The sequence below is a fragment of the Polypterus senegalus genome, chromosome 7 (assembly GCF_016835505.1).
Source record: "Polypterus senegalus isolate Bchr_013 chromosome 7, ASM1683550v1, whole genome shotgun sequence".
Taxonomy (NCBI): domain Eukaryota; kingdom Metazoa; phylum Chordata; class Cladistia; order Polypteriformes; family Polypteridae; genus Polypterus; species Polypterus senegalus.
The window spans coordinates 160,006,638-160,030,294 of NC_053160.1; positions in this window are offsets into that span (position 1 = coordinate 160,006,638).

Here is a 23,657-nt window from a genome sequence, read left to right on the forward strand (position 1 = left end):
ATTGGCTTCTTTTACATTATAATCTTCATTTGTCTTTGCTCTGCCTGAAAACATGAGCTTAAAATATGTTCAATCATTACCTCAAACTACATGGGATAAGTAACATAAACAAAGATATAATTTTTGGATGGAGTGTTCCTTTAAGTATACTGTTGGACATTTTGGAATTTTAGAGGGCAGGCAATTGCAGAGCATTCCATTGTGCTTCTAACCATTTCACAGTCCCAAAGGTTGTCCATCTTAGTCTATCTTTATACATTCAGCGATCCAGATTATGAACTAACATTCAGCATTAAAATGACATTTGGGACGTGAAACGCACAAATATTTTCCCACTCACTTATATCAAGCTAATTTTTCATTCATTCATTCATTCATTAAATTTACAAAACTATCCCGCCTACCCTGGCAGCATCTGGTGCAAGGCAGAAAACAGAAATGAGACACCATTCTATTGCAGAAAACCCTCAGGGATATCCACACTTGTTCATTCATTCATTCAGTCATTCATTCATTGTGCAAGTCTCCCATTTTAAATAAGGATTAACAGTCATCAGAACCTAGGGCAAAGCACTGGGTTCAAGGCAGGGACTGATCCTGGGTGGGATGTCAGCCCACAGTGGAGCAGGCCTTTGCACAATCCCTCTCTTATTCATCCTGTGACACTTTTGAGATATGTGTTTAGAAAGCTGGAAAAAAAAGAAAAAGTAGAAAATTCACACAAACATGGAGGAAACAAGCAAACTGATGTAAACCATTATGCCATTGTGTTTCTCTTGGCAGGAATCCTCTCTTTCAAAAGCATTCTTTTGTACCCCTTATACTTCTTCAGATTTTATTTTCAGTTCCAAGATGAGGCTCTGTCTGTTCCCCGTTGCATTAGCTTAAGGCACTTCCCTTTGTTAGATTGCTGCATCCTTTGTCTCACTGTTCATGTGTTTTATCTTTTTTTATTTTTTGAGTATTAGCTGATAATGAGTCTATATGGTAGTACTGTGGTCAGCACTGCCACATCACAGTTCAAGTGACTTTTGTTTGACTCCAAGTTGGTGACTGTCTTTCGGTAGGTGGCACACTCTGGGCTCTCCTCTAGAGACCTGTTTATTCCTGCTTTCTTACATTTTTACATTTTTTCAGATTTTTGTGATCTTGAACAGCAAGATGTGTAAGGAAAGCAGTTGCACTCATTTTACTTTTTTTTTTAAATATTTTTTAAATCTATAATTTGGATCACAGATTTGTCTTCTGTCTTGCAGGGTTTTCTGTTCCAATCATCAATCACAGGATGTTAAACATTCTGTGGTAACGTCAAGCATGGGTAGACACTGCATCTCCTTTGTAAAACTGCTTTATTCAACTCTTCTTTATTTCTTCTTGGTTTTGACTTTTATTATCCATCTCCCAACATTGGGATTCAGAAGCCTGCTTTATTATTGGTACTTTCTTGCACCTGTGCCAGCTCAATTAGGTCTGGTACACATTTACTGCTAAGCACACAGAGTTTTGCTGTGTGCAGAATGATTGATTTATCAATGAATGATTATCTACTGTTAGCACTAATTGGATTTGCTAAACTGTTCTTAAAAAAATGTTTTAGCTTTCATGTCACAAAAGCCTGCAAATACACATTATGCATTAGCAATCTGATTCTGTGCCAGTAGTGGTAGAGAAAAACTTGCACTGCAGGGATATACATGTATGAGCATAATTCGTTTATAATTACTAGCCAGTAAGCGGTTCACATAGCCATGAACCCATCTCTTTTTTGAAATACGTTTATCCAGTGCAGCATCAGAGAGAGAAGTAAGTCCATAAAATGGCTACCAAGCAGAAACCAAAACCGAGCAACCGAAACACACTCTTAATATGTCAATGTAGAAGGAAACCAGAATCCCTGATGATCTCCACATGAGAGTGTGCGCTTATGGAGTTGGTGTCATTTTAAAACTGAGCAGAAGCAAGGGAATTTTCAGCAGATTGTCGGTTGTTAAATGCATACCATTATATTTTGATTTCTTTGTGTTTTTCCTGTGTATTTTCAGGTTCCAGTGAACAGGGTTATTGGTATAGCACATCTGTCAGCACATGACAGTACCATTTTGGATAAAAAAACTTTAGTCGTGATTAACCGTGTTGAGCTTTCCAGTTTGTTTTCAGTTTCTTTTTTGCTTTTTGCCTATTATAATGTTTTTGTTGTAAATGTTTTCTGATCATAGTCTTGGTGTGACTCTCTACTCCTCATTTTAATTCATCAAATATTTTTTTTCAATGACCCAATCCTGTCATTTCTTTCTTTTTAACCCTTCCTCACTAATTATGTCATTCCATATTTAGACACTGGTTCTCTCTTGGCTGGACTATTGCAGCTCTGTCGTGGCGGTGGCTTCCTTCATATTGCTATCTGATCTCTCCAGTTCCTCCAGAATGCACCGCTTGACGGGTTTTCTCTGTCCCTTGTTTCAGTCCTACTGCTTTTTCTACTGCTTTCTCCTCTGCTTTGGTCTCTTCTAACTTTCTGTCGCTGCAAGGATCCAATTCAAAACACCTGTCTTGACCTACAGTTCTCTGAACGGTTCTGCTACTCAACTTCTCCAGTCTTTAGTCTCTACATATGTCCCTTCAAGAAGTATCAGTTCTGCCTCTGCCTATCTGCTCACCATCCCACCTCTTGTTGGACATATCCAAAGTGGACAATGCTTCTCTCGTCTTACTCAAATGCTGTAGAATGATTTTACTCTATTTAAACTGCACCCTATTTATTCATGTGTAGGGACTATGCCAGGGCCGCCCTTTGTCACCAATTCAGTTCATAATTTTATGGACAGAATTTGTAGGCACAGCCAAGGAATAGACAATGTCCACTTTGGTTACCTCAGGATCTCATCTCTGCTTTTTGCAGATACTGTGGTTCTTTTGGCTTCATCAGGCTTTGACTACAGATATATACTGTGTTGAGTGTGAAGGGGGGATGAGGATCAGCACCTCTAAGTTTGAGCCTAAATTGGAACAGGCTATAGTGTCCTCTCCAGGTGGGGTGTGAGGTGCTAACTCAAGTGGAGGAGTTTAATTATCTTACAGTCTTTTTCATGAGTGGGGGAAGAATTGAGCAGGAAATTGATTGGCAGAATTGAGTAGCCTCCACAGTTATGCGACCGCTGTACAAGTCAGTCGTGGAGAAGAAAGAGCTGAGCTGAAAGATAAAGCTCTCGATTTACTGGTCAATCTACTGTATATCCCTGCCTTCACCTATGGTCATGAGCTTTGGATAATGAATTAGATTGCAGGTACAAGTGGAAGAAATGAGCTTCCTGGGCTCAGCCTTAGAGATAGGGTGAGGTGTGCAGACATTTTGGATAAGCTCAAAGTTGAGTCGCAGCTCTTCAGCATTGAAAGGAGGTGGGGAGGTGGTTCAAGCATCTGATTAGGATATCTCCTGGACACTTGGACTAGTTTTGAACATACCCAACCAGGAGGAGGCCTCGGGGCATACCCAGTACATGCTGGAAAAACTATACCAGTATCCCCTCTGTAGTAGAAATTGGAAGTGGTGGGGGAAGGGACATATGGGCATATGCTGTCACCCAATGATGACCAGGACCTACATAAGAGTTAGAAATGGATGGATACCCCAACCATTCGTGTTTATACCTTACAGCTTTATTTCTTTTCCTCATTAAAAAGGACATAATCTAGCAATACCCCATCCCACTCTCTTAATTTGTTCTTTTTCTTGCAACACGTACCAAAACACAGTGACAAAAAGATATTCAACTTTATTAAATAAGACAAAATCAAATTCTCTTTACAAGGAACTGTTCAAACTCCTTTAGAATGCATCAGACATTCATTAATACAATTCTGTCTTAAATAAGAATGCTGAACCTCTGTTAACGTTTGAGATGTTTTAGTATCAATGACTAGTTACTTCACATTAAATCCTCAGATTTTTCTCTCTCTGGTTGGGTGGGGAACAGAGTATCAGAGCTGAGGATCGTATATCTGTAATTTAGAACTATAGTCCATTTCTCTGTAACCGTCTGAACATCTGAGTCTACCAAGGAGAGGAAAAACAGGACCCCACAACAAGGTGAACTTACATATTCCAAGAAAACACTCTCAAAAAAACAACAATCCAAAACAGAACAGCTACTCACCAATTACCAAATTTGTCCTCCCCTTGTTTTGCATTTTGCTCCTTCCCTTAAAGGCCAAAAAGGTCGCTTCTAGAAAAAAGCCTAACTCAGCATTTTGTATTATTTAAAATGTGTAAGGGTCCTAGAAGGGTAATGGGTCCTAGAAACTACTTGAAATACTCAGAAAAAAAATTGAAATGCAGAGATGTCAGGTAATTGAAAGGAACTACTCTGGGTGTCTCTCTCCTAGGAGGTTTTGTTTTGTCGTTGTGCTCGCAACGCTTATGCATTAGCAGCCAAGCGACTTTGTCTTTCTTCGGAGATTTCATTTTGCCTATGTGCTCGCATCGCGTGTGTATTAGCAGCTAAGCGAGTAACTCTTTCTTCAGGGTTTCATTTTGCCGATGTGCTGGCCTCACTTGTGTATCCTCGGAGGTGGAGCCCTTACCCCAACTCCACCCCTCACTTCTGAGACGGACAGACAGACACACACATTTTCACACGTAGACATTTATATATCAGATAAATTAAGCAAGATTTCAAAACCAATAAAAATGAACTAAGACTAAGCAAACAAATCGTTATGGTTCACATTGAAATAGAGAAGATGTCCAAGGACTTTTTGAAAACATTTGACCAGGAGATGAAAAATTACTGCACTATCATTTATAGTGATGGTATGATGCCAGTGATCATGTGGGCAGCAATGTGAAGCTTATCAGCACCCAGCTACCTTCTGTTTAGGACATATACAACACCTAAAAAGGCAAATGGTGTAATTAAAGGCTCTGGTCATTCTGCACAGCTGCTTTTCTAACTCCTTCCTTCTGGCAAATGGTACAAAGCCATCAGCACTTACACCAGTAGATTCAGGGAATGTCCAATGAACAAGACAGTAAACCGTGCAGCGTATGTTGGTGGGTTCGAGGGTCACATTGTCTGGCATCCACAACATGGCAAGAATGTATGAAGAAGATAGGCAACAAGAAGCACAAAGAAAGAGGGATGTAATAGAATATCTATGTAAACAGAGGTTCATAAGTGCACAATGGTATCAAAAAAGACAGACTTTCCAATGTAACATTATGGCTGTATTAGTAAACGGGTGTTTTGCTATGCCAATTATGCTTTTAGATAGGTAAACAGAATGTGGTAAACTACACCATACAACCAGGATTGACATTTAGTTATGAAGGCAATTGTGTTTTGATTCTTGGCATTAGCTTAAAGCATTCCCAGTGGCTTGTGCTGTTCCTCTCTCTGGCTAGCTCCTTAATCTGACCTTATATAACTATACATAGTAACCCTGTCACATTTGTCTGTGCTCATAATTCTAAAACCTGTCTCTCAACCACCAGGCTTTTCTCCCTGGTGGTGGTATGTGTGGCAGGTGGGGCATACATCTACCCCATGGAGAATTTAATGAGTAGTATAATCATTTTGCCTTGAGAGTTGACATGGTGTTCTGTGTCTGCACTTGGTGAGGAGTGCTGTGCAAGAACAAAGAAGTTTGTACAGTTGTATTTCTGAGGTAGCAAATATGCATTGGCCATCAATCTCTATGTAGTTGAGTACTTGTGTTCTATTTTGTGTATTGTATTTATCCCATTTTTTGTACACATTGTATGCCCAACCTACCTAGCACTGCCCTTCCAAGATTTTTTTTTCCCATACAAGATTTTTTGGGGAAGTTTTTTCTTGTCTTCTTAGGCAGTCAAGGCTGGGGGGCTGTCAAATAAATTGCCTAATAATGATCATTGATATACTCCTTATGTGATTTTGGGATATGCAAGAAACAAATTGTTGTTGTTGTCTCCTTTCATCCTGTAGTTCACATATCTGTGCATGCTTTCCATTCAGAATTGCTGCTTCTAAAACCGGTCAGAAGTAGTTTGTAAAATCTTGCATCAGGAAACAGAGGTGTTAAAACCATAAACTGACAGCAAGCTGCTCCCATCCTTAACAGACATTGTACAAACAGCAGCTTTCCTAAAACAATGGACTTACAATGCCACAGAGCTTTTTTACTCTTCATACTTAGTACTTATGCTTACTGTCAGCAGGATGTTTCTTTTCTTTAAGATGTACAGTCAATTATCACAAAATGCCAGGAACACAGCAAAACAACAGCAAAAGATTATTAACTAAGCAAGTTTCAGAAAGGAATTGTCTTCTGTGCAGTACTTAACTCATTTATTTCTCTTTATTTCTTAAACTGAAACAACCCCAGTTTAATATAGTAAATTGGAAGTAAATCGTTAGAGCTACCAAAGACTTTAATAAATAAACATAATATCTAAACACAAACTGAACTAGCAAGACATGAAATTAATTATCTTGAAAAAGAGTTTAAAGTAAAAGCAATGGTCACTGACCACAAAACAACGTGATCATTGCCTAGCAATTAGTGCTGCAAGGAAACTGGGGAAATACAACAGCCATGTAATATTTATAGTATAAACAGAAAGAAACACATTATTAAAACTGATATTATTGACAGAATATAACAGCATTTTGTAATGAATAAGGAAGGGAGTTTTGAAAGCTCCTGTAGCACCTTAATGTTCTGATTATAATAAGCCAGATCTGGGAGTGAAAAAAATGAAAGGAAAACTTTAAGATTTTCACTGTATAACTCAGCTTGAAATCACAAAATCACAAATGTCTTACTGGACATTTCATAAGCACACGCCTATTAATTCTACCAGCTGTTTCATTTAAAACTTGATTAATGTATATTAATTTGTGTTTTTCTGAATTAAAATAAAATCTGAAAAATCTTATGTTTTAACTGATAGAAAACTAACTAATAAATAAGCTTATTATGTATGTTCTTTTGTTATCAATGATACATTTTAACAATATAAATTAAAACAATCAAGATGGCAGGGCTAAGTTTTGTTTGCTGTTGTTTCAAGTTTTTTTTTTTCAGTAAAAGCTGATGAATTCTAAAAACGTAAGTCAATTATCATGCTTGTCTGAATCTGACACTTCAAAATAACACCTTGAAAAATAAATAAACAACAAAAAGACAAGGCAAACCATTTGCAAATAGTGTGTTAGATATCCAGGAGGCATATCAGAGGCCTCCGCTCAAACAAGTGGCTTTTAGAGCTGACAGTCTTGTCATAATGTGCCATATTCATTAGTCCAGCCAGAGAAACAAGATTTCAAAATTTCCTTACAAGTGGAGAAGTGAACCTGTTTAGTCAAATAAGAGAGTAAATATGATTAGCTGATAATTCAGTACATCTTTGGGTCTGTGTTCAAATCTTGTAAATTCAAAGCCACATGGAGTCTTACAGGTGATAATTAGAAAGGGTGCTTTTTCTTGGGGAATGTGTAACAATAAATGCTTTTTCATCAAGGTTACCTTATATATTATTTTAAAAATCCATTATCTTGTTTGTTTCCAAATGTTCTCCAATAAATGCATGAGGTTTAGCAGTAAATCCTTTCAAATGTATGGCATTACTGCATTTTCTGTTATTAGCAGCAATTGCTTGACATAGGAGTCCATCTTTTAAAACTAATAGACAATATATTAATCTACTAGCTGTGCCACCCCTCTACGACAGGTTGAAATCTAAATAATCAACACAGGCTTTAGTGTTAATGTCTGCAGGGCACCATATGTTGAAATGTATTTTGTAATGCAAATAGTAATAAAATGAAACACATTTTCATTTCCTTAGATAGATAGATAGATAGATAGATAGATAGATAGATAGATAGATAGATAGATAGATAGATAGATAGATAGATAGATACTTTATTAATCCCAAGGGGAAATTCAGAAATGGCGCACCACAAGAATTTGTAGTAGTGCAATGCATTACTACAAATGTTTGTCATGTGCAAACTGTTAGAATAAGAAATCCAATACATTTTATTGCTACAAATGTTTGTGATGCATCATCGGTTGGAAAGGCAGAGACATAGCAACTGGATATACACACAAATACATAGATATTGTCACACATGTGCGCATGGGAGGCATCTAAATGGACCAAAAGAAGGTAATTTCATGCCAGGCCAGAGGGCGACGGAGTGCATTAAACCTTCCTCTTTAATCTCGGCAGGCCAGAAACAGGAAATTCTGCCAGATTGATGTCACTTCTGGTTCCTGCTCCAAGAACGTAACTTCCAGTTCTGGCCCCATGAATATCTCTTCCTATTCTAGGCCTCATTGACGTCATTTCCACCTGTCTGCCTTAAATACAAGACACCTTCCGCTGTAACTTCAGTTCTGTTTTGGACTCGACTCTGAACACATCTGTGCTACTTATTTGCCTTTTTACAGCCAGGCTTCAAGTATACGGGTGGCGGCCCCAAACCTTTTTTGTATGTCGAGGCTATTTATTTCACAATATTTATCCTTTTATTAAGGTATCCATGTTACGTTAACACAACTAACAATAGTCACACACAGAGAAAATTTGGGATGAGTAAGAAAACCCACATGAACATAATGGGAGCTTGTACTCCAGAACTGTGCCTGGGCTGGAATTTAAACCTAAGTCTCTGGAGTTGTGAGGCTTTAATGTTAATGACAGAGCTTATTTTGCATTTTACTCTTTTGTTAATAAAAAGTAAAGATAGAGGTGTTTTTCTGATCTGTTAATTATTAAGCACAAGATATGATAAATAACAATGTAAAAACAGGAAAACATATACAGTCTGTAAAATTACAGATAAGTCAAAGAATAACAAATTACAAAGTATGTTTGAAAAATCATAAACTTAAGAAATGTAGACATTAGAGAGGTCATAAACATTAGCTCCCTACTCCCAAGAAGAAGGATCCACGGCCTCAGCCCCATAATGCCCACTCACCTGTGAAAGGACACCACCAATTATTCATAGCATGCAAATCATAATAGAAAAAAAAATTCAACATAGCACAGCTGGCTTTTGAATTTCTTAGTAATAGCCTTCCACTTTCTAATTTTATTTTCTGATGCCCCATTAACTCTCGAAGCTGAGCATTTTAAAAGCATCAAATTATAAAATGAAAACTTGCAGTGACCAAAGGATGCACTATCTGGGTCTCTGCAGTGACACACTGGTAGAAATTTTAAAGCAATCGGGGCAATGGAAATAACCCATTTGTGTAGCTGAGTTTTCAATGAAACATCAGTAATTGTGGTGATACAGGTATTTGAATATCCAGAATGGAGGTAAGGGCCCTTGCAACAAGATTCCACAGTTCTGCCATCATGGGGCATTTCCAAAAGTCATTCATAAAGGTTCCAGGCATATTAGATGGGCAGAAATTATAGTCTGGGCCTGCTGGCCTTGTTCATAAAAAAACTTATGTTGTGTGACATAAAGTATGTGAGATGTGAACAAATATAAATTGCACATATTGATAATCTGTATTTCTAGAGGAGACCTTTATGCTGTCAAAAATGGTATCCCAACAAATCTCTGCAGCAGACAACAAATCCTGTTGCCAGATTTTTTGAATAGCTAATGGGTCAGTTGCTGCACTATGCACCACAGCATGAAATTCAGAGACAGGCCTGGATTCAGAGCTAAGTGCATAGGCAAATTTAATTAGTGGGTGTACAGGCAGGGGAGCAGATAAAACAATGCCCTGTGCTTTAACAGTCGATCTTACCTGGAGATTGAAGAAAAAGGAAGAGCTTGGAAATGAGAATTCCTTGCATAATAACTGAAATGGTTTGTGGCCACTAGAATCAAAAATATCACCTAATGTACGACTACCTGCCTTATACCACACAGGAAAAGTGATCGGATGACCCCCAATATTAAGGACGATTGTCAAAAGTAGGTGTATATGAGTGCCATTCCAGAATAGGGTTGAACCCAAGACTGTAGTGTACTGTATGTCTAAGTAGGGGTGAAAGCTGTAGAAGCAACATCTTTGATTTAACGCCACAGAAAGGGAGACAGGAACCAAATTATGTTCTGCATTCACCGTCTCCTTAGTATACCATTGCCAAATAGCTGTAAGAACATAAGCAGCATGATATCGGTCCAAGTCTGGAAACACAAGCCCACCATCCACCTTAGCAAGAGTCAAGGTGTTATATTTAAGTTTTGGCTTCATTTTATTCCATAAAAAATCTTGACAGCACCGACTTAACTTCTTTTGAAAGGGGGTGGGGCCAGAGGAACAATAATATTAATATAAAAATGGGGGGATTATTTTGGAATAGATAATCGTATATGAAAAGATAAATTTAGTTTATCCCATTCACAAATTGAGGCTTTTATTGCTTTAAAAGTACTCCTATAATTAACCAATGAAATATCACTCGTGGAAGAAGAAACTGTGAGCCCTAAACAGGCCCGAAGAGAGGGGGAGCAGTCGGTACGTTGCTCCGGGGCCTATGAAGCTCAAGGGGGCCCATGAAGCCCAACGCGTCCCATAATTTTATTATAATTTGAACATTTATTTATTTAATTTTTATTGTATTTCTTTACATTTTTCAAGTCTGTTTAGTATTAAAATTAAAAAGGCACGTGGGTTGCAGGGTACTTAGCAGCGGTCAACAGTTTATGACGTAAGAGACATTCATGAAGGCTGCCCTGGGAGAGAAGTCACGTGGTCTACAAGGGTATTCCCCGGTCGGTGGGAAGTGACAAGGAGGAGGGAGTTCTGGACGCAGTGAGAAAAAAGTCATCAGCCGACAAACAAGTACGTCATGTAGTCGCCGCGTTCTGAGACATGAGGTCCCACACATTTTCTTTGCATCGGGGCCCGGATTTTCTATCGGTGGCCCTGGCCCTAAGTATCGAAATGATATGACCATGGGTATACCATTAATTGATTAACGGAGATGCCCAGTAGCAAGAGAACAGACTTTAACAAGTTAAGATAGAGATAAACAGAAAAAAATCAATGGATAAATAAAAAAGTAAGGCAATTGGAAAAATATGTGGTAACCACAATGGACAGAAGCTGACGCAATACAACATTTTCACAATGGCTTGTGTGTAGTTTGAACATACACAGCTCAGCGTTCTGCCGTTAGTCTAGTTGAAACCAAAGTAGAATGAATATGACAGTTCCACTGCAGGATTGCATCATTTATTGAACAATGCGCCAATATGAGATTTCTTTGGGCAAAGGGAGTGAAACCTGCTGAAATTCACCAATTATGATTCATAGTACTTCACAGTGGAGATGGTATGTTTCGATAATGTGCTGTGATGGCTTATGCCAAAACTGCTATTTAGTCTGATGACCTAAAAGCTTAATTTTGGTCTAATCAGACCATAAAACCTTTTTATATCTGACTTCAGAGTCTCTCTTTTTTGATCTGTTTCACCCCTAAAGGTGTGACTAGTGAAACATCAGGGCCACAGTTGTTGCCTGCACAGGCTCGCCAACCTGAGCCACTGTAGGTTGTAACTTTTCAGGGTTCTCTTAGGTATGTTGATGGCCTCCCTCAATAGCCTTCTTCTTGTATGACCACTCAGTTTTTGTGGATGTCCTTCACTATGCAGATTTACAGCTGACATACTCTTTCCTTTTGTTAATGATTGATCTAACTGGACACCGAGGAATAATCAGTAACTTGGAAATTGTCTTGTGTCCATCCCCAACTGGTGTTATTTGATCACCTATATATAATATTAATGGTGTCCTTTTCTCTTCATTGTGTAGGCGAGGTCACCATACTAATTCATCACCAGTTGATGCTCCCAGGTAAGGTGCATTTATATGACAATCAACTGAAAGGTGACACCCAGATGGGTGAACTCCATTGAACTACTTCTGGGAATTCTAAAACCAATTGGCTGCACCAGTAAAGAGTCAGGTGTGTTATATTAACTCTTTGAGGGCTGAATATATTTTCCAGAAAAACTCAGTTTTCCTGAGTTGCCTTAGTTCCTGATAGCTAATGTGTGGTCAGTGTGGTGCAAGAATGACTGCTGTTGCATTTTTCAGTTGGATGTTACATATTGGTGGTGGCTGAAGTGGCTCCTCACTCTCTAGGTAAAGCACTTTAAGTAGTGAGAAAAACACTATTTAAATGTAATATATTATCATTATTATTATATTCATAAAATATAGAGCATATAATGTGTTTATGTTCTTTTTATTTTTTTCTACAGTATACAACAGAAGAGAAACGAAGAAAGTATATAAATTCTGAAGTAGAAACTTTCACACTTTCTTAATGCAGGTGCCAAATGATATGCTTTTCCCAGCATTGCAACAAGCATACACTCGAGTTATTAAAGTAGTTTTATGTTTTCGTCTCTACCCCAAAAATAGTAGTCATACTGAAAGCAATCAGCTCTAGCAAATCAAGGCTTCCTGTTTGATTTGAGACAGCAGCACAATTTAACACAGGTGTCTGCACATATTTGTCCTAAATGATTGTAAGCCTTCATTTATGTGAAGAATATGTTACAGTGATGGAAATGATGATGGAGCCTTTTGAATAAATCACCATCACTCACAATACACCAACAAAGATGGTTATTTTAAGGGTAACACTAGTCTTTCATTTTTTCTCTCAATTTTATAACACAAGGAACTGAGAAGCAGCAATTTAGGATAAGCTTCACAAAAACCACAGCTGTAACACCCACGTTTGTTATTAAAATAGTGAAGACCCTTATGGCATAAAATTTTTGCAATATCTCCAATTGTTTTATTTGTTTCAATGTCAGCTTCTTACAATTTTACAATATTCTCAGATAAAAGAAAAAATGAATGCACCTCTGTCTTGTCTGACTAAGTAATGTCTTTTTCTCTTCTAAGGAACTGAAATTACACAATGAAGTCTCATTTTTATGCGATAAGGATATCCCTTAGGTATTATGTATTTTTATTCTAATTCAGAACTGACTCCGCAGAAAATTTCACAATTCTTGATACAGACTGATTAAATAACTGCCCACCTAAAATGCCTGGTAAGATTTGAAAAAGTGTGAATAGAACATGTACATGAGAAATAGGGTCAAGTAACGGTAATGACAAAAACAAAATGCTGAAGGACCTTCAGCTGGCACTATTGCCTCTGAACATGTCATGTGGATGATTTACTTTATTTCTTTACTGATGAAGTTATTGAGAGATCAAACTTTATTTTATATGTAGTCTTTAATTATTATCTCAAAATTACAATAAAGGAGAAAACTTGAAAAATGTAACTTTCATTGTTTTTTTTTTAAGTGGGAGTTGATACACAGATAAAAAGTACACTTTTGAGTGGGCCTGGTTGTCATGTAATGAATTATGGTTTATGACTGCAGTACTGAATAAGGCTATCAAATGAAAACTCTAAATTAGTAAAAATTCATGCAGATGTTTTGCAAAAAAACAGGTCACTCATCCCACATGACAGATTTGTTCATATTACAAGTACACAAACATTATGATTATTTCTTATGTATTTGCATTGTCATTACAATATAAAAGTGTAATTTTATCATGTACTTACATTATCACTAATTAAAAATACTAAAAAAAGATTGTCTCATTGCATCAACATTTGCAAAATATAGTATATTACTTTCATGATATTGCATTACATCAACAACAATGTATTTCTTGTATAGCCCAAAATCAAACAAGGAATACCTTAATGGGCTTTTAACAGGCCCGTTTTTTTGACAGCCTCCCAGTGCTGACTCTCCACAAAGACAATAAAAAAAATTACACAATTGACTTTTACTGTTTATTTTTTCCTGTAGTGCACATTATGAAAAGTGCTATGTATTTTAGTCCTTATTGATGAAAATCTTTATCTTGATTTTCAGAAATGATTTGATGAGGTCCCACATGAGACAACTAAACAAAAAGAAGTGGGAGTTCAGCGTGTTATGTGTAGATGGGTGTATAATTGGCTCAGACACAGCAAGCAGAGGGTTACGGTGTGAAGAACCTTATTAGAATTGGGTGATGTTAAGAGTGGTGTCCACCAGGGGTCAGTGCTAGGGCCACTGCTATTTTTATATAAATAATGTGGATAAGAATATCAGTAACAAGCTGGTTAAGTTTGCAGATGATACCAAGATTGGTGCATTGGCAGATAATCAAGAATACGTTGAATCATCACAGATGGATTTGGACAACATACAGGCTTGGGCAGCTTTGTGAAAAAAGACATTTATTGTTAAGTAAATTTAAAATATTACATATACAAAGTAAAGATATTAGATGTGAATACAATATGGGAGGTCTGAAAATAGAAAGTACTGCTTATAGAGATGAACTTAGGAGTCATGGGGACTCATCACTATTAACTTCCAAACAGTGTTCAGAAGCCATTAAAGAAGGCTAACAAAATGTCCGGTTATATAGCGCCCTGATGTGTGGAGTACAAGTCCAATAAAATGATGCTTAAATTTTATAAATCACTGGTAGGCCTCATCTGGAGTACTGTTTTGGTTTCAAGGCTACAAAAAGTACAAAGCAGCACTAGAAAAAGTCCAGAGAAGAGCGACTAAGCTGATTCCAGGACTGCAGATGATGAGTTATGAAGATTGGTTAACGCAGTCAAACTTTTTTAGTTTATGTAAACAGATTAAGTGGTGTCATGACTGAAGTGTTTAAAATTATGATGGGAATTAGTCCAGTGGATTGAGACTGTTATTTAAAATGAGTTCAATAAGAATCCTCTTAAAGGTAAACTCCGCACAAAACATTAGGAAGTTTTTCTTTACACAGAGAACCATGGACACATGCCATAAGTTGCCAGACTGTGTGCTAGACAGTACGGCTTCAGGGACCTATTTTGGAGGAATTAGGTGGATAGGGCTGGCAAGTTTTGTTGGCCTGAATAGACAGTAAAAAACAATTTTATTTCTAATGTTCTAATATAAAATAAATCATTTCAGTTACGCTGGTTGTTATTTTCATTACTTTATCTTTTAGACCATCAACCCACTCATTTTCTCTTCAGCTTATTCCAATTCAACCACATGAGGAACAGAAGTCAATGCTAGTTTTATATATGCTAAGTGTGCTCTGTGCAAGATTTGGATACGACTGCCGATCCTAATGTGATGTGAGAGACCTTCCGTGACAAGACCCTGAAGGTTGCTGAGGGTTGTGTTGGTGTTACCGGTGTTCCCAGAAGGAAGTGTTTCATCTTGCAGGGCACCCTGGATATCATTGAGAGGAGTTGCAGTGCACGTCTCAATGGCAACTCTGGTCTGTACCAGGAACTGAGAAGGACAACTGCGAGGGCTCTGAGGGCAGATAAAGAGGTGTTTCTTAGAGGAACCTGTAAGCAAGTGACACATCATCTGTGGTCTAGCAACCCACATCCTGCTTACAGAGGACATTTTGGCATTACGCACATCTAAATCTGTTTCTCGGAGAGTTGCAGTCAGGGCAGCTGATGAACGGTCCTTACGGATGACACTACAGTTGTGACCCGCTGGGCTGGCTACTTTGAGCAGTTGTTCAAAGCTGATCCTCTGGCTAGGACGTTGGATATCTCTGGGTCCACAGTCCTTGAGACTGATCCTCCAATTAGCTGTGAACCACCCAATCTCACTGAGATTGTGCAGGTGGTGAACCAGCTAAAGTGGGGAAAGGCTGCAGGGATTTGCAAAGTGATTTCTGCAGGGTGAACTTCTCCAGGCTGGTGGTAAGGCTGTCCCCCTGGCATTGCAAGCAATCTTTGCTTCCATTTGGGAGACTGGCATCATCCCAACTGACTGGAAAACGGGACTTATTGTCCCTCTTTGGAAAGGGAAGGGCGATCGCCTGGATTGCAGAAACTACAGGAGGATAACACTGCCAGGTAAGGTCCTTGCTAGGGTCGTCCTCAGTAGGATCTGTAATCACTTGCTCACCTACCAGCGACTGGAACAGTCTGGTTTTTACGCCTAAGAAGTCGACCATCGACTGCATCCTGGCACTGAGGGTTCTTATAGAGAGCAAACACGAATATCAGCAGAGTTTCTTTGCAGCCTTTGTCGATTTTCACAAAGCTTTCGTCTCAGTTGATCGAGCTGTCCTGTGGAACATCCTTAGGGTTCAATGGATGCCTTCGAGGTTGCTGGATATCATGGCTGGCCTGTACACTGGTACTGTGAGTGCTGTGCAGAGTGGAGGTAGAACCTCTGCGTTTTTCACAGTTGATTCTGGGGTTCGTCAGGGGTGTAAGCTTGCTCCTACTCTGTTCAATGATTGTATGGACTGGGTGTTGGGCAAGGTCGTGGGGTCCAGCGGCTGTGGGGCATCTGTTGGTGTAGAAAGATTCACAGATCTTGAATTTGTTGATGATGTTGTGATCTTCACGGAGTCAATGGAGGCTCTGATTGGGAAGCTCGAGAGACTGAGTGAGGAGTCTGAGTGTCTGGGCTTGCGAGTGTCCTGATAAAAACCAAGATCCAGGCCTTTAATAACCTATTGAGCACAGCCATCAGCAGTGTGTCTGTTTGCGGAGAGAGTGTTGAACTTGTTGGGAGGTTTACTTACCTTGGCAGTGACATTCATGTTTCTGGTGACTCTTGCTGTGAAGTCAGTAGACGGATTGGGAGAGCATGGGTGGTCATGAGGTCGCTGGAAATGGGTGCGTGGCGCTCCCGATATCTATGCAAAAGGACGAAGGTCCAAGTCTTTAGAGTCCTAGTGCTTCCTGTCTTGCTATACAGTTGCGAGAAATGGATGCTATCCAGTGACCTGAGATGAAGACTGGACACCTTTGGTACTGTGTCTCTCTGGAAAATCCTTGGGTACCGTTGGTTTGACTTTGTGTCGAATGAGCGGTTGCTCATGGAGTCCCGAATGAGGCCCATTACCTTTATTGTGAGGGAGTGTCAGTTACTGTACTAGAGCCATGTGGTGCATTTCCCCAAGGGTGATCAGGCTCATAAGATCCTCATTGTTGGGGACCTGAGTGGCTGGACCAGGCCAACAACAACATTTATTTATATAGCACACTTTCATACAAATAATGTAGCTCAAAGTGCTTTACATGATGAAGAAAGACAAAAAAGACAAAGTAAGAATTAAAATCAGAGAACACTAATTAACATAGAATACGAGTAAGATCCGATGGCCAGGGAGGACAGAAAAAAACAAAAAAAACTCAGCTGGAGAAAAAATTAAATCTGTACAGTTTCCAGGCCATGAGACCGCCCAGCCCCATCTAGGCATTCTACCTAACATAAAGTTGTGCTTGAAAGTTTTTGAACCCTTTAGAATTTACTATATTTCTGCATAAATGTGACCTAAAATATCATCAGATTTTAACTCAAGTCCTAAAAGTAGAAACCAGTTAAACAAATGAGACAAAAATATTATACTTGGTCACTTATTTATTGAGGAAAATGATCGAATATTACATATTTGTGAGTGGCAAAAGTATGTGAACCACTAGGATTAGCAGTTAGTTCGAAGGTGAAATTCGAGTCAGGTGTTTTCAATCAATGGGATGACAATCAGGGGTGAGTGGGCACCCTGTGTTATTTAAAGAACAGGCATCTATCAAAGTCTGCTCTTCACAACACATGTTTGTCAAAGTGTATCATGGCACGAACAAAGGAGATTTCTGAGGACCTCAGAAAAAGAGTTGTTGATGCTCATCAGGCTGGAAAAGGTTACAAAACCATCTGTAAAGAGTTTTGACCCCACCAATCCACAGTCAGAAAGATTGTATACAAATGGAGGAAATTCAAGACCATTGTTACCCTCCCCAGGAGTGGTCGACCAACAAAAATTACTCCAAGAGCAAGGCATGTAATAGTCGGCGAGGTCACAAAGGACCCCAGGGTAACTTCTAAGCAACTGAAGGCCTCTCTCACATTGGCTAATGTTCATGTTCATCAGTCCAACATCAGGAGAACACTGAACAACAATGGCATGCATGGCAGGGTTGCAAGGAGAAAGCCACTGCTCTCCAAAAAAACATTGCTGCTCGTCTGCAGTTTGCTAAAGATCACATTGACAAACCAGAAGGCTATTGAAATAATGTTTTGTGGATGGATGAGACCAAAACAAAACGTTTTGGTTTAAATGAAAAGCGTTATGTCTGAAGAAAGGAAAACACTGCATTCCAGAATAAGAACCTTATCCCATCTGTGAAACATGGTGGTGGTAGTATCATGGTTTGGGCCTGTTTTGCTGCATTTGGGCTAGGAAAGCTTGCCTTCATTGATGGAGCAATGAATTCTGAATTATATCAGAGAATTCTAAAGGAAAATGCCAGGACATCTGTCCATAAAGTGAATCTCAAGAGAAGGTGGGTCATGCAGCAAGACAACGACCCTAAGCACACAAGTCGTTCTACCAAAGAATGGTTAAAGAAGAATAAAGTTAATGTTTTGGAATGGCCAAGTCAAAGTCCTGACCTTAATCCAATCGAAATGTTGTGAAAGGACCTGAAGCGAGCAGTTAATGTGAGGAAACCCACCAACATCCCAGAGTTGAAGCTGTTCTGTACATAGGAATGGGCTAAAATTCCTCTCAGCCAGTGTGCAGGAATGATCAAAAGTTACCAGAATTACTTCCGGAATTACCGGAGTTACTTATTGCTGCAAATGGGGGTCACACCAGATACTGAAAGCAAAGGTTCACATACTTTTGCCACTCACAAATAGATAATATTCGATCATTTTCCTTAATAAATAAATGACCAAGTATAATATTTTTGTCTCATTTGTTTAACTGGTTTCTCTTTATCTACTTTTAGGACTTGAGTGAAAATCTGATGATGTTTTAGGTCATATTTATGCAGAAATATAAAAAATTCTAAAGGGTTCAAAAACTTTCAAGCACAACTGTAAATGATCAGTCCTCATTTTATTCAAGGTTCTCATCGAAGGACTTGATGATGACGGTCACGTGTACTTCTGGCCTTTAATCCATCAATGTAGGGACATCATGATGCCTTGATTAGGTGGCGCCCATCTAACACCTGGCTGTGGCAGATAGAGGGTCATTTCCGGAGCGCGGGACTGGACCGCGTGTCTGCCTGGGAGGTTGGAAACCGGGATCCTGAGTTGTTTCGCTGTGTAGTATCAGTGTAAGCTCCCCAACTTGACTTGATTTGACTTGTGCAAGATATCTCAAGAGAAAGGTAACTTTCCACAACAAACGTCCTTGAAGTATAACACCTCTGTCACACTACATGACTTCTCCCAGTGATTTTCAGTTGCAGAGTATATTTACGAAATATGAGCGAGTTGGGGGCAGTCATGTGGTTTGACATCCCTAGCTACTTGGTCAGACTTGTCTGGGGCTAACCCTGACAAAGTCAAGCAGGTTTGAACATCACAAACACAAGAGAGACACGTCTGTTTGATATCATATTTGATACATCTGTTTGATATCATATTGATAGAATTGAAAAAGGAGAGTAATAGGCCTGAGATTGTTTCTGGAAAGCTTTTATACTGTATATTCACTGGCGATGTCACAGAGCATGTTATTTGTTGTCAGAATGTGACAAGCTTGAAATACTTTGGAAATGTGAAAATGTACTGAAAGATCTGCATGGAGTCACATAATTTTCCATCCTTTACAATATTCAGTCATGTAATCTTGACATCATTAAGGCAATGAGATTCACCAACTGCAGCTGTTAAATTTGACACTGTCTTTGTTATGAACACCATGGCTCCACAAAATAGCAAAGGGTGGTCTTCAGAAATGTCCCATAAAACAGGTCTCATGCCAAGGCAATCCAGGTCCTAGGAGAATGGAATGCTATAATCCTTACTAGGCCTCAAAATGTAGGTCAGGCTTTTTAATTCAAAAGGAATAGGCAAGAGAATCGAAAGGGTTGAAGTATATCTTACTCGAGGAAGAACTGTAAAAACTCCAGGTTAGGGTAGAAACAAGTCCACAAGAAATCTTTAAAACTTGAACATTTACCACCAGAAAAACAGGACATATAACAAAAAAGGAGACAAAAATGAAATGCTTAAAGGGAAATCCTCAGCAAACATATCTCAATAAGTTTAACTAAAAGTTCAACATGTTTAAAACAGATGAAAGTCATGAAAACCAATAAAGCAGAAAAAGCAGAAATCAAAATCAGAGCTCACCAAGCCACCAAGCAAATTCAAATTTGCCATAAGCCTTTACAGGGCAGGAGTGATCCCTCATTGGTGATTGACAGGTGGCTTCACCCTTTGGGGAGCCTCCCACAAAATACAAGGAATATCACAAAACTAAGCACATACAAAGTAAATACAAACAAGACTGGCGTAAAATAAATACTTTCACAAATACCGTATATACTCGCGTATAAGTCGGTTATTGAAACCCAAAAAATCGATCATAAAATCAGACTGCGACTTTATACGCCCATTTAAAAATACGACAATTACATTGATTTTTTTACATCTTCATGCTTTCTCCAGTCTTGCATCAGTTTCTCAGACACGCTTTGGAATAGTTCGGATATTACCATGTGGTCATGTAGGCACAATGTACATAGAAAAAAAAAGCCAGCGTGCTCCGTGGTTAATCCCTCAGGTGGGTGTTAGCATTTAATAATCTCTTGTACCAATAGCGTGAGTGTTCCACATTCGACTTATACAACTGACATTATAAAATACCGGAAATTATATGGTAAAATCAAGCCCCGACTTATAAGAGGGAGAACTTAAACACGAGTATATTAAATTAGTGTATTAAAAATGAATAACAATATTAAGCGATTATAATAAATTAATTCAAAACATTAAAAATGACAAAGAAACACATTTAAACATAAATCATGAAAGGAATCCTGGCAAGCACATAACATGATTTGACTAGAAGCTGTGTGTACTAAATAAGAGGAAAATCAAACAACTAGGAGCCAAGCTGTTTCACAGTGGCTGACAGACAGGCATGGCGATGACCACAGGTGTAGGTGCTTTTTGTAATTTACCAAACATACCAAAAGCAGAGCAGACTTTGAAACATGATATTGAAATAAACTGAAGTTGTCATACAAAAAGTTAATTAACAATTGTATTATCCCTGCAATATCTGTTACATTTTATCTATCTTTCTGTCCTCTGAAAAGAGACATGTGAGTGAAGAAATGCTTTCCTACCAATATTTAGGCTGAGTTGGTTAGGATTCCTCCAGATGTATATTGTCTGTGTTCTTCTGGGTTTGTACCACAGTTAAGGTTTGGAAAGGAGGCCATACAGTAACAATACTGAAAATAGAAAAGCTGCAATGAATTTGCTAAAACAGTGATTGACTGCAAAGTCAAATTTACATCAGAGAAACTAAAATGTCTTACATTCGATTGACACTAAGAGCTTATTTGAACATTCTTTGATGACTAACAGAGATGCTGTTTTAGTAGCACATAATCAGAAAAGAGAGGCCACAGAAAAGGTGGTATGAATACCAAAGGACCTGGGCCCACCTTCTAAGGGAGACAGTATGATTCAATAATAGTTAGCAGATATGAAATGGAATATTCTTTAAATAAACCCCTTGGCATATCAGGGTTGTATACCTGAGAATGACTCAGTCAGGCCTCAGGTTAACACATTCAGGAAGTAAGTCAATGGCTTTATAAATAAAATTTTTACAACATAATTACTCAAAACCTCTGCAGCTATTCATTATCACATAACAGTTGCAAGTGTACAGGCAATGATACTTTATGACTTGAGATGTTATTTTTATCTTAATTTGTGAAATTCTGCTTCAGTAACTTGTGGTCATACATATCCCAAATGGCAATCAGGTAAGCTTTATATTATTTAGGTAGGCATTTATTATTTGTTAACTCCATCTATCCATTATCCAACCCGTTATATTCTAACTAAAGGGTCACGGGGGTCTGCTGGAGCCAATCCCAGCCAACACAGGGTGCAAGGCAGGAAACAAACCCCAGGCAGGGTGCCAGCCCACCACAGGGCACACACACAGGGGACAATTTCAAACTGCCAATGCACCTAACCTGCATGACCTTTGGACTGTGGGAGGAAACCGGAGCACCCGGAGGAAACCCACGCAGACACAGGGAGAACAGGCAAACTCCACACAGGGAGGACCCAGGAAGCGAACCCAGGTCTCCTAACTGAGAGGCAGCAGCGCTACCCACTGCGCCACCATGCCACCCTCGTTAACTCTCTATATCAATATAATCATAGCTAGTCTAGTTTTACTATTAATCTTCTTAATTCTTTTTTTCATTACAATATTAAAGGCAAAAATCAGGAACCAAAGTCCATCAGCAAATTAGCTTATACACACCAAACCAGCTTATCTTGTGCAGTTTGGGAAGAAAACCAGGACAAACAGAGGTGGACACATGGACACTATGCAAACACATAAAGACTAGAACGTATATCCAGGAACCGGTGGCTACGCGAAAACCAGCATTAATAAAATCACTGCCATGTCATGCAGGAGGTAAGCTTTGCTCTCACAGTTCCAGAAGCCCAGGTTCACATCCCACTTTTGTTTTTTATGCTCTCCCTGTTATTCTTTAGGTTTTCACTTATCCCTAACGATGTGTGTTTTAGAACATTGAATGGTCTGATATGAGTGAGGGAGCCTGTGTGCTTGGATGGGCCTTGTTGACCCATTCATGGCTGGATTATGCCTGGCCAAAATGGATTGCAACTTTCTGTAATGGTGTATTGAATTAAGCACTTCTAGAAACTGGATGGATAGGTAGACATTATATTGAAGGTGATATTTGTATTTAATTTTAGCATAATTTCATGTGTTATGTTAACCCCTGCGAAAATGAAATTTTAAACTTTTGTTACTGAAGTTTTATGTGTCAGATAAATCATTGTCTGTTGCAGTTTAACAATGTAGTTTAAATATACATAAAGTCTACTGTAGTTTAAAAATTTGTTCTTTTAAATCTTAAGCTTAATATGAGACACCGCAGTGGGTTTCTCTCTCTCTGCTTCTCTCCTAAAAGCTGTAGGCCCACTTACCAGGGATAACACCTCACCTGAGAGACTGTCCTCTGGGCACCAAAGGTGACCCCCACCTTTACCCTGTAAGCTCGCACACAGTCGCACCTCTCAGATTCCTTAACTTGAATGTTCATAATGAGTGCACTTCTCAAAGCACCTAAGACAGAGAAATGACAGAAAACAGAACATATCCTCTTATTAATCTACAGGCTTGTTATATATACATCATTAATGGAATTAATCAACACCATTCTCCCAAACTTTAACATAACCTTACAGTTTTACACAAGAACAGTTACATATTTAAAGATACTTCCCTAAAGGATTTACAAAACTCAAGGGTTAGACAGACATCCAGATGAAAGAGATGGCACTGAAGCCTTTCTCATTCTCTTCTGCTTTGGATCTCAGCTTGTGCCTTGCATGGGAGACTGACGGCTCCTCCCTAGTCAAAGTCATTTACTTCTGGCTAGCTACAGCAATGTGTCTCCACAAATGCAAACTTAAAATGTATTGAATTATGTCAAAATGTACTTGATTTCATGAAATGCAATAGGCTACAATATATGTCAACATATTAATCAATAGCCGGATTGGTTAGGCCATGTGCAAAAATCTATCCGTCTGCCTTTTTACAAGTAATGTCCTTTTAGTGGCTCATGCTTTTTTATCAATACTTTACTATTG